The following is a 13020-nucleotide window of genomic DNA, read 5'->3' on the forward strand; positions in this document are numbered from 1 at the left end:
CGCTATAGAGTATAATTTTTTATATAAAAAATTCGATTTAGAGAGTTCTTTTTATTAAATATTTTAAAAAAATTAAATATAACAGCGGATTACATTTTCTGCCGCGGTAGAGTAAAAATTTATCGCCAGTTTTTCGCTATAATTTTTTTTAAAATTAGATATAACGGCGGATAATATATTCCGCTGCGATAGAGTATAACTTTCCTATATAAAAAATTGGCGCTAAGAGTTCCCGCTTATTTGTGTGCACGAAGCAGCCACTAAAAAAATTAAATTTTTTTCTACTCTCTTTCTTTGCTTTCTCTCTCTCTCTCTCTCCGCCCTCTCACTCTCTGCTCTTTGCTCTCTCTCTCACTACGTGAAAAATTGCAAGCTCGATGGCATGGATTGTGTGCTATAAGCCATCAAATTTTTGAAAGTTCGGTTTGATGAGATTGATGCTTCGATCCTATTATAACGCTTCAAACAAATTTGATTCGAAGGTTGATGAAGAGAAGAATTTGTTCTCTCTCTCTGGTTTTTCACTTGGAGCTCTTACAAAGGGTATCATCTCCTCCAAAAGGTATATTTCTCAGCAACTTCAAGTAGAAACCCTGCGATTTCAAGATTTTCGATCGAAAACTCTGCAATTTCTAAGGGTATCATTCTATCGAAGGGATTTCTACGATTTCAAAGGGTATTAAGCTCCTCCATAGAAGTAAACCCTAGGATTTCTCTCCTTTCTCCATCGAATTGCTTATAAAGGTTAGCTTTCTCCCATTTTTAATTTCCTATTTGGGTAAGATTGGGTCTTTTTAGTTTTGGAGGAATCTATTGTTGGTGATTGGGGATAAAGGGATTTTCTTGTATTTTTATTAAAATAGTTTATAGTCCAGAATTATTTTTTAATTAATTTTGGATTCAGAATTGTTGTTTTTCATATTAGTTCCAACTTATTTGAAGAAAAAAGCCTAACACTCTTGTATGTATCCATGGGAAACTCATTTTTAAGAGGTGGAGATATTAATAAGGCAAGGAAGCCCGAATCCATCTACTATGGAAATTTATTTGACATTGACATTGTAGAGTTATAATAATTTGATGACTATTATGGTTTCTTTATGCGATTGAAAGCTTTTTATGCTTGTTTATGTTATTTAGTTTAGAAATCTTAAAAAGTCTGAAACAGAAAATCTAACCAAATATAGGGAACAACCTCAAGTGTGATTATCTAGATACCTGATATGGCGATGAAAAAGGTTTTTTTTTTTTCCTAATTTCTGATAGATTATAAACTGATTTCTATTTTAGATAATGTTTTATATTGGGTTGGATGACTAAAAGTGAAGTGAATTATTCTTTTTTGATTCCTGTAGTTTCTGTCATTAATTTGCTTTAAAATCCAAAAAAATTATGTTAAAAGCCTATTATTCTTTATTTTTCTTGTATGTCCATCTTTTTAGTTGATTATAGTAGTCATTGGATTTTACTTGTGCTTCATGTTCTTCTTTTGCTATTGCTTTCAGTTAAATGTTGAACATTTGGGATATCTATTGTTAGTGACAGCATTTGGGTGTGGCCTATTTTTGGCATGTTGGAAACTAACAAACACTTCTATGTTGTCAGCTCACCCATGGTTGCGAGATGGAAGCTGCGTTGTGCCTTTAGATATATTGATCTATAAGTTAGTCAAATCATATCTTCGACCATTCAAACGTGCAGCTTTAAAGGTACCATTTATTTCTCCGTTGTCCATAATTTTATGGAATTAATGCTAGAGATATCATTTTGTTTTCCTTTTGCCTCAAGTATTAACGGACAATACCTTTCACTCAAACCGTATGTTCACAGGATGTTCGTGATTTGTTTGGCTATTTCAATGAGAATGTGTTCTCTTTGTTTATATTGAATTGCTTTGTTCCAAGGCATCACATTTGACAGTGAATCTGTGAATGACATACTTTCTCTCAATCCCTGAGACTATTGGAGTTATTGTTTACTAAACCATGCATCATTTTTAAAATATTTATTCACGAACTTGGTTTTGTTATCTCTTGCCATGTATTTTAGATTAACAAACTTTTTGTAGTTTCCATGCATTGTTTATCGTGTTGATTTAAAATTGTTTTTATGAATGTATTTTTATAATTAAATAATGTTTATTTTTATATTATAAGCTGTATTAATATATGCCCAATCATAAAATATAATTTATATACAATATAACCCTTTAAATTCTCAAAAATGATGAAAAATGCAAGAACTGATCGACTTGACCGAGTTTTCAAAGCTGAGACGGGTGATTCATTGTAGATATCTGCCCTGAATGCCTCCAAGACTCAGATAGATGACTCTCCCAAGTCATGTTCTAACATGTGTTTCACATTGGTAATCTAAATGGACTAATAGTAATCTTGTTGTTGGATGAGTTTTAAAACTGTGGTCTGAACAGACGTATTAGATATTTATGCTTTCAACAAATTACTTCAATCTAGAGTGAAATTGTCTAATATGATTTGGAATTGTTGCTGCCAGAAGAGATTGAGCAAAATCAGGAAATGCATTTGTTTCAAGGATTAATCTGTTTGTTTGCTATTTAAAGTAATTTGTGTTGCTTCTTCTGTCTGGGTCTCTAATTGTCCAATTTTGTTTAAATTCATCGTTGTTTAATGAAGTTATAAAAATACATGCATTTTCATGTACTTGGATATATGTATGTATCTACGCTGGCATCATGCTATGCATTGTTGGAGTTCATTCTATTTTTCTAAAAAGAGTTACTTTTGCTGTCTATATAAATAAATATGGAAATATCACAAGTAGGAATAGTTTTTAAATCATCTCAAGTTGAATTATGAAGTTTTTCTTTCCTTTGCTTGGCAAGTGAGATACAAGTTAGTAAGTAGTGGGTGAAAGGTGGGTTTTGAACCTTTGTCGTGGTAGCCACACGCAGGTATCATCGTTATTTAGATGCCAAGTATTTGTTGTTTTTGCTTCCTGTTTTCTTTAGAGAAATCACTTGAGCACTTCAAATTTAAAACAATACCAGTGTTCATTTTCATAATGGTTAACATGGAGTGCAAGATAATCACGGTCTTCTGATGGTTAGTATGGTCATTTTCAATTTCTCTCTCTTATACTAGCAGCATAGTATTGCTTATGAGAAGCATTGGTTGAACTGTGAAGTAAGCTTCACTTAGCTCAATCAGCTGGCATTCTGCTCCACAGCCATGAGTTTGCATGTTTCTTTCCTTGCTATTACAATTGGACTAAAACCCAACCTTTCTAAGCTAATGGGTGCTGGATCAATTTCAATGCTTATGTATCTGTAAGGGATAAGTGGGCTTTTTTCCCCTTTTCTTATTATATATATATATATATATATATATATATATATATATATATATATATATATGTGTGTGTGTGTGTGTGTGTGTGTGTGTGTGTGTGTGTGTGTGTGTGTGTGTGTGTGTGTGTGTGTGTCTGATTTTATGTTTAAAATAGATTTCTGCATATCAGATGAATTGCATGAAGCAGCATCTCGTGTGGTGGTTGGCTCCATCCTAATTGCCAATGACAAGCTTCTCAATGTACCCCCATTTGATAAATCTAAGATTCTCATTGTGCAAGCAGATCAGGGTTTGGGCTTTCAAGGTCTTAATATCAACAAGCATATCAGTTGGGACCTTCTCAAGGGACTAGACAAGGGCTTGGAGCTACTAAAACAGGCTTGTCTTTCCTATGGGGGCCACTTATAGCACATGAAGTACCTTTGGTGAGCTTGTCCCGGAGAGCTACCAAGGATGGCCACTCAGAAGTCTTCCCAAGTATCTACTATCTTGATCAAATGGCCATAGAAGGGGAAATTGAAGGGTTCAAGACAGGAAACCAATCCACCTATGACTGCCGGAAACACCACCGCTGCCATTGGCAAGGTAATGCTTCTCTGCCCGTGCTTCTCTGCTATTTACGTGACACTATGGACAACCTTTCTTTCTCTCGCGTTGTTCAAGATAGTACGAGTAGATGTCAGTTGGAGCAAGTTGTTAACTTCTCTCTCTCTCTCTATCTCTCTATTTTGTTTGGGCAAGGTATTTGGCAATGACATTATCACATCCTTGCAAAAAGGATGCTTACAAAAGTGAGTCACTGTTGTGACACAGCCAGTGGCATCATCGTTACCTTGGTGAATCTTTGCAGCTTTTGTTTCTATTAAAAATTCATTAGAGATCGAATTTATGATCATTCATCACTGAAGTTGCTTTTTGACTGCATAATTAGGATTATGTCGTGGAGGACGTTGACGGTGAGATGGCAAACTCCAGTTGGTCACCTCCTCCCCTCCCACTTGAGCATATTCAGCAATTGAAGACATTGGGTCTCTTGTAAAATCCAAGGATCACTCTTTAGTCATCACATGAAGCACAATTTAGATGGACGTTCTGTTCTCCATACAATTGTATTTATGGCGGGTTATGAAGGAAGGGCACTTACCGCATTGGACACGCTCTCTAAATTGGCTACAGAGAATAGTATTACATAATAACAATTTAATGGAAGGCTCACTCAGCACCTTGGCACAATTGCCCAATTTGGAGGTACTTATACTATATCAGGACAGTTACTTGGGAAGGCAGATTGGTTGGGGTAGCACTAGCAGCAGCAGCAATGAGGGACGACAATTAAGTTTTCCAAAACTGAAATGCTTAGGGATATATGGTTTGCCTGAGCTGGAGGAATTGAGTGAGATAGAGGAGGAGATGATGCCATCCTTAAAAGAACTTTTTATGACAGATTGCCCAAAGTTGAAGAAGCTTCCCCATGGCTTTCAACATCTCAAATCCCTTCATACACTCCTGATAGATGACATGCCGGAAGACTTCATCAAGAGGTTGCGCCGCCACCACTATCATCATCATCGTGAAAGAGAAGGAGTGGACCATTGGATGATCCAACACATTCCTTCTGTGACAGCTCTTCAAGGTGGGAAACTTGAAGTATTGGACTCTCTAGAAAAACATCAATAGAAATCCAAAATTTGTTGGTAAGTTTCTCAATTTGTAATATTTAATATAAATAAAGCTTTCCTTTCTTACTTTCTTTTAGAAGTGTCATTGCCTATATAAATATTAATTTCTATACTTTAATAGTTTGAATTCATGGGGAAAAAATTCTTAAAACAGTAGAACATTCATTTTAGAGAAATTCACAATTGAAGCACATTTTGAGGTTTGTGCCATCACTGTCAGTGTGGTCGTGTGTACTCAATGCCATTTGATTTTTCTTAATTTTGGTTTGCTGATTGTATTGTGCAAATATGCATATCATAAGTTGAATTTGATTTGATGTACTTGTTGAACTACTCTTCAGGTGGATTTGAAATTTTTGCTGGGAGAGGTGAATAAGGTTGTCGATTAAAAAATAGCAGTTTATCCCAGAGTTGAAGGTAATCTTTTAACAATCTTGTTATTTTGATGATCTATTTAGTTCCATTGCAAGAGTTACTTATCCATTGTATCTTTACACATCATTCTTTATTCATGTATAAATGATCTGAAAGTTGGAAAGATAGTTACTCCTTTACCTCCGATGGAGAAGTTTTTGGATGATCCGCAACGAGTTCTTCGAGCTATTCATTTTGATACTGCTATGTTATGTTTACATTAGTGCATATTTACATTCTAAGGATGTACAAATACACATATATTACATGCGTTCTGATTTTTTTATTTGAAATTTGATTTCATGCATATTTGGATTTGTGTTGGTAATCCCTAGTAATCCTGATTTTAAATCCTCTTAGGTGCAAGGTTCAGTTTTGTATTAGTGTTGGTGTTGAACACTTGCTTCTAGCTTCCTCAAATTTCCAAATGATGTTAATATGCTTCCACAAGGCCTTGAAAACAGAGGTAATGCAGTCCACTACTGGACTGGATACTTTGAATCAGCTAGGACAATCACATTAGCATACCCTTTTGAATATTATATGATAGCCCTTCATAGATTGCTTCAAGCTCAATTGGAGCTTATATCATTGAACCAGATGGACCATCACCTACAAACAAAAACTTCCCTCTAGGATCCCTTGTGATGAAGCCAAAACCATTTATGTTTTCAGCACTCAACACATAAGCATTTATTTTGATGTACCCTTCTAATGAAGGCACCCAGGTCACCAACCATGATTGGGTTATCGTCCTTGATGCATTTGTCATTCATATCTTAAAATAATTTATATTTACGTCATTTTCAATTAGACCTTACAGCTTGTACATTAAATCTAATTGTGGATGTTACAGTTCTTCATTACACATGATCAAAACTCAATTGACTTTCCCTCTATTAATGTCATCTATTGGGGCCACTAACTTTCTAGTAACACTCGAGATAGGACACATCTAAAAACAAGTTTTTTTTATAACTAAAACTAGAAAAATTACTAGAGTTTCCTTTCTTTACTAGAGTTTCCACTATTGTTTTTTGATGAACTTGAACCTACATAAATTACTATAGCAGTCCCTGGAATCATCCTATTGAATTGCTAATCACATCTCTTTAATATGTCATTCTTTGGAATCTTCAAATGATCCTGACAATCAACATTTAGATATTTCGAACAGATGAACAATTGTATCATGTCCCCTCTCTGAATCATAATTAAACTACATTTCCAGTTCTTTACATATTTATGAGTCAATCCAATGAAGTTAATTTTGCCTTTTAGTTTTAATTTTTTTTTTTTTTCCATAGCCCTTTTTTTAGTATAATTTTTACTTCTTGTCTAACCTACTTATCATTTAAAATTTACCTCCACCAACATAAAAGAAGCTCTAAGATGGTTGCACACAGCTTTACTATGGATTTGGATAAACCACTTGTCTTCCAGGTTAGATGGACTACTTTTGTCTTCATTTTTTACTTCTTTTAGGAATATTTTGTTTGATCCTCTTATGGAAAGTCTTAGGTGTCTTATTACACTTGGCATGCTTTGACGATGGTGATTAAACTTTTTTCATTTCTCATGTTTGTGTATCTTTCCTATGGGGTTGTCATTCATCTCTAATCTTGGATTGATGTTCAAGATTGTTGGAATCGGCGAAGTCTAAAGGTGTTGAGAACACAATGAGAAGAAACAACTAAGGAAGGTTAGTGGCTGATGTTCCATCTATCTCTACTCCATTTCTTACCAGTAGAGAAGCTACTCATATTGACTCATTTTCTGTCAGGTAAATATAATCATATTTGATATCTTTCTCTCTCCTTTTTTTTTTTTTTTTCTTTTTCTCTCATAGGCATACCTCCCTTATTTGTTGTTGTTTCTCACATGGCATAGTTCAGGTAGGGCAATGTAGTTGTTACTTGCCATGTCCTGTATAGTAGTCAGGTTTGATCTAATATAATTTGAACTCAATGGTGTTTTAGTTTAATTTGTGGTGATGTTGAATTTTCCTTACATTTGTGGCTTCTTATTATGGCTCAGATGGGAGTCTTGTGTGCAGTGCCTATGACAGCTGTGTACGTGAAATGGTAAGTTTTGTTAAAAATGTCTATGGCTGGTATGTTAATATGCCTGAACATTTGTTTATTTCGGCTTGCGAGAACCCATGATCCATAACCCAGAACCCAACCTTTTAGACATGCATATTAGATGGCTCGTGGCGTTGATGGGTTTACCATGTCTGTCTAGATGTCCTACTGTTTGAATGCTGAGGGAGCCCTTGATTTTTTTCTCAAGGAACAATATTTTTAGTATTGTTGTTGTATATTATAATCTGATAGGTTTTATTTTAACCTAAATAAATCATCGTTTAATTAAGGGCCATTTGAGTTTGAGCGTTAATACACTAAAGGGGATATCAACTTGAACTTAAAGTATCCTCCCATTATTTCAATTATTTTGTCCAATATAAACTATCACACCTTGCTTTATAGAGCACCCATTTGAGCATTACTAATTTAAAATCTTAATTTGGTTATCATTTACTTGTTTTAATTAATTTTGCTAACATTAATGCTCCTGATTCAAGAGGCCAAATACCATTGCACAATTGTATTCTCATCAGAAGCAGAAATTTGTTTGCCCAACTACGTTTCTCAAGGTGACCTTTATTATCCTTGCCCCATCGTGGTGGTTATACATTTAGTAATTTTGCTAGCATATCCCTTCCCCCCCCCCCCCCTTTTTATGATTGTCACAGAAAAATTATTATCTTATTTTGGCATATGGTCATTAGAGAATGTGTCCAAAATGTTCTTTAGCCTTTTGTGGCATTATTTGCAATTTCATGACTCAAAACTGGCTTTGGTGACAAGGGAGCAGATCCACGAGCTGTAGATAAGGATGATAAAGCTCCTTGACAGCATAAGACCCTAGCATTGGTAGCGGATATAAACAGAAAATTTTCTGGGTAGGATCATTGAAAGGGTGAACACAAGAGATGGGTAGTATAAATATGCAAGGTATGATTTTTTATATGCTAACATACTAAAATTTTTGAATTTACATATATTACTTTTTAGTTTTAGCATTCTGTGCAGAATTAATTAACTTGTTACTATGGAAATTACCATTCCTTTTTGTCAACATAGTCTTGACTCTTGAATAAAAATGTTAGTTTAAACTATAAACATGTGCAGTTCTTTGGTGATTTACTTATGTATTAGTGCAGGATTAATAAAAGTTAGTGTGGCAATAGCAGCTCTCTTATATTATTTATTTTAAAGTTTTCAATTTGTACAGGTTGGAGGACATAGGTTAAATGTATATATATATATATATATATATATATATATATATATATATATATATATATATATATATATATATATATATATATATATATATATATATATATATATATATATATATATATATATATATATATATATATATATATATATATATATATATATATATATATATATATATATATATATATATATATATATATATATATATATATATATATATATATATATATATATATATATATATATATATATATATATATATATATATATATATATATATATATATATATATATATATATATATATATATATATATATATATATATATATATATATATATATATATATATATATATATATATATATATATATATATATATATATATATATATATATATATATATATATATATATATATATATATATATATATATATATATATATATATATATATATATATATATATATATATATATATATATATATATATATATATATATATATATATATATATATATATATATATATATATATATATATATATATATATATATATATATATATATATATATATATATATATATATATATATATATATATATATATATATATATATATATATATATATATATATATATATATATATATATATATATATATATATATATATATATATATATATATATATATATATATATATATATATATATATATATATATATATATATATATATATATATATATATATATATATATATATATATATATATATATATATATATATATATATATATATATATATATATATATATATATATATATATATATATATATATATATATATATATATATATATATATATATATATATATATATATATATATATATATATATATATATATATATATATATATATATATATATATATATATATATATATATATATATATATATATATATATATATATATATATATATATATATATATATATATATATATATATATATATATATATATATATATATATATATATATATATATATATATATATATATATATATATATATATATATATATATATATATATATATATATATATATATATATATATATATATATATATATATATATATATATATATATATATATATATATATATATATATATATATATATATATATATATATATATATATATATATATATATATATATATATATATATATATATATATATATATATATATATATATATATATATATATATATATATATATATATATATATATATATATATATATATATATATATATATATATATATATATATATATATATATATATATATATATATATATATATATATATATATATATATATATATATATATATATATATATATATATATATATATATATATATATATATATATATATATATATATATATATATATATATATATATATATATATATATATATATATATATATATATATATATATATATATATATATATATATATATATATATATATATATATATATATATATATATATATATATATATATATATATATATATATATATATATATATATATATTCATTTATTTATTATTTAATCTTAATTTTATTTAATAATTTTTTATACAAAAGATAGGTTTTACTTAGGGCTTTAGTTTAGGGTCATGTAAACATGATAGTTTCTTAAAAACTTTGACAGGAAACTTGTTTCAAAGCTTTTTTCCCAATTCCTTTTGATTATTTACTAACCACATATAACATATGTATGTATAAAAAATATATTAGCGGACCAGATCAAGTCGAATTGGACATTGTTAAGCCCTAGTCCAATTTGAACTAACACTCTACATGTTCAACTTTAATCCTAGCTTTTTCGACTAGGCCAATGAGCTAAATTAACAAACTTATGAACCTTCATAGTATGATATCATCATTATTTTGACGTCACAGGCTTTGCCCCCACACCCTTTTGTGATGAGACTAATTCTTATAGTTGTTCATCACGTCTAAACATCTCTAAAGTTTCTTAACGTGTAATAAGATAAGTTGGGAGGTCAGCCTCAATTTTATGATGGAGCAAATAGTAATCGTGAAAAAACATCTATGATTCTTATCCACTTTCACGTCAAGATGTGTGACTTGAGGATCCAGCTTGAAGTCACTCCAGCCTGACTGAGGAGCAAATCCTTATTGCTAGTTTTACAGTTCAACCAACCCCTTAGGTTTTTATTATTATTAAAAAGTAAATTGACATTCAAAGACTTTAAAAGGACACAGGACCAGCTTATTATTGTAGCATGTAAACACCATATAACAGTAACTGAGGACCACAGTTTCCTCATCATAAATAGAACAACCAACACTCCAAACTTAAATCAAATTACTAAAGACAGAAGCTACTTAGGAACTTGACACACGGTAGTACGGTAGTTCAGCCCATACCACCAATTAATTAACTTAAATTGCCAATAGTAACCCTGGCACCGACTTTCCTATACTCTTGGAAAGCTTACTTTCCCAAAGAGAGAGACAACGAAGTGATGAGGTTGGATTAGAGTTTTCTATCACCGTAAGTGATGTATTAAAGTACTCCCTTACTTGTGTAATTATCTTTCCATCATCACGGACCGTCCACGCGTGAACCCATGAGATTAAATGGTCCTGATCGCAACCTTCGACAAGGACGATTGACCCAATCACAGTGATGAAGGTAGGCACAAATATGAATGATTGGTGTGATGTGGCCCCAGTCAACAATCGCATCATATGTTGATGTGATGGTGGGCCATGAAACCACCACTCTATGTCAGGTGCGAGTAGTCGGTGAACCGTATTCACGTCTCCACTGTGTAGCGCTTCGTACAGCGCAGAAACAACCCTTCTGTTGGACTCTTCTGCATCCAGCGCTGCCTGTATGTTAGCCAGTTGTAAATAATTGAGACTACTCCTTGAGAGAGAGAGAGAGAGAGAGAGAGAGAGAGAGAGAGAGAGATTTGGGGTTGGAGCAAAGATGGAAGGTAAGTAACGAGGAAAACTGTTATGGTATGAGATGTTTATTAGGGGCTGCTTATATAGAGACGAGAGAGAGAGAGACCTTTTTTTGACCAGTCCGGATCCAGCTAATGAAGCCACCTTTCTTTGACAAGTCAGGATCCGGCTAATGAAGCAACCTTTCTCTCACCCCACATCACTTGGTCCCACTTATCTAGATTATAGCAGCGTTATTGGTTCGTTAGAACGAATTTGTATTGACAAATCAACTTTTACTGATATAACTCCCAATTTCAAACTAAATAAGTCCCTAATTTCATATAAAATAAAGCCTCACACTTAGTATAAAAGATCCTCCTTTCCCCTCCTCCTCCTCCTCCTCCTCGTGTTTTTTTATTTTCTATTCACTTCCAATTTAAAAATATGATTCTCAAATAAATTGTTTTAGTAATAATTTTGTGAGAGTAGATAAAAATCTTCTGGATTAAGTATGTTTATGGATAAATCAAGTCGATATACCATGACATCTCATCAACATATAATTAATATGTTGCAGACACCCAAATTTAGATAGGTCCTTCATGCAAAGTGAAAAGTCCATAAAAATTAGAATAGGCCTTAAAGTCCAAACCTTCAAAAAATTCACTTATTTTTTCAATAAATAGTCTACGATCTCCTCTTACTTGGTCCATGGGTTAGAAATCCACATTCTTTTAAACCATCATCACATACCTCTCAACTCAATTCTAACCCAAATATATATTCAACCCATCACCTAAGCTCATTAGACTTAAAATTCAATCATATACATACACAATCCACCATCAAGCCCATTAGATTTAAAGACCAACTACTATCCCAAGTCTAAGCCTCGACCCAAATCCAACAATCATAACCAATCATCAAAAATCATCACAAATGGACACATGTTACCACATCTTCCACCCTCCAAAAATATTTTACAATCACTTCCTTACACCCTCATTTTTCTAATCAAAATTCACTCCATCCAATTCATCTAACACTCAATTTACAACCACTTCCTTACATTTTCATTATTCTAATCAAAATTCACTTATTTGAACTCATCTAACACTTAATTTATAGTTACTCTTTTACACCCCCAATTTTCTAATCAAAACCCACTTATTTCAACTCATCTAATACTCAACTCAAATGGGTTGAAAGATCTAACACATTTGGATCATAAACAATCATTTATACCCCTTCCACAAACACTCTTCCACCATTTTTAAATTACACACATCATATTTATAAAC

General features: G+C 30.6%; 1 long non-coding RNA gene across 7 annotated transcripts; it reads left to right on the forward strand.

The window, feature by feature from the left end:
* The first annotated feature begins 328 nt into the window (after window positions 1–328).
* On the forward strand, window positions 329–8514 carry LOC147386462 (uncharacterized). Of its 7 annotated transcripts, XR_015172260.1 has the most exons (11): window positions 329–744; window positions 1606–1709; window positions 3499–3914; window positions 4071–4165; window positions 4261–5023; window positions 5350–5425; window positions 6805–6865; window positions 7062–7205; window positions 7460–7506; window positions 8007–8078; window positions 8300–8514. It is a non-coding gene; the product is annotated as an uncharacterized LOC147386462 (long non-coding RNA). The 7 variants fall into 7 exon arrangements; XR_015172257.1 differs by lacking the exons at window positions 8007–8078; window positions 8300–8514 and having other exon boundaries at window positions 329–562; window positions 656–744; window positions 7460–7966; XR_015172254.1 differs by lacking the exons at window positions 8007–8078; window positions 8300–8514 and having other exon boundaries at window positions 7460–7965.
* The last annotated feature ends 4506 nt before the right edge of the window (window positions 8515–13020 follow it).

The sequence above is a fragment of the Akebia trifoliata genome, chromosome 14 (assembly GCF_017979445.1).
Source record: "Akebia trifoliata isolate Shusen 1 chromosome 14, ASM1797944v1, whole genome shotgun sequence".
NCBI lineage: Eukaryota > Viridiplantae > Streptophyta > Magnoliopsida > Ranunculales > Lardizabalaceae > Akebia > Akebia trifoliata.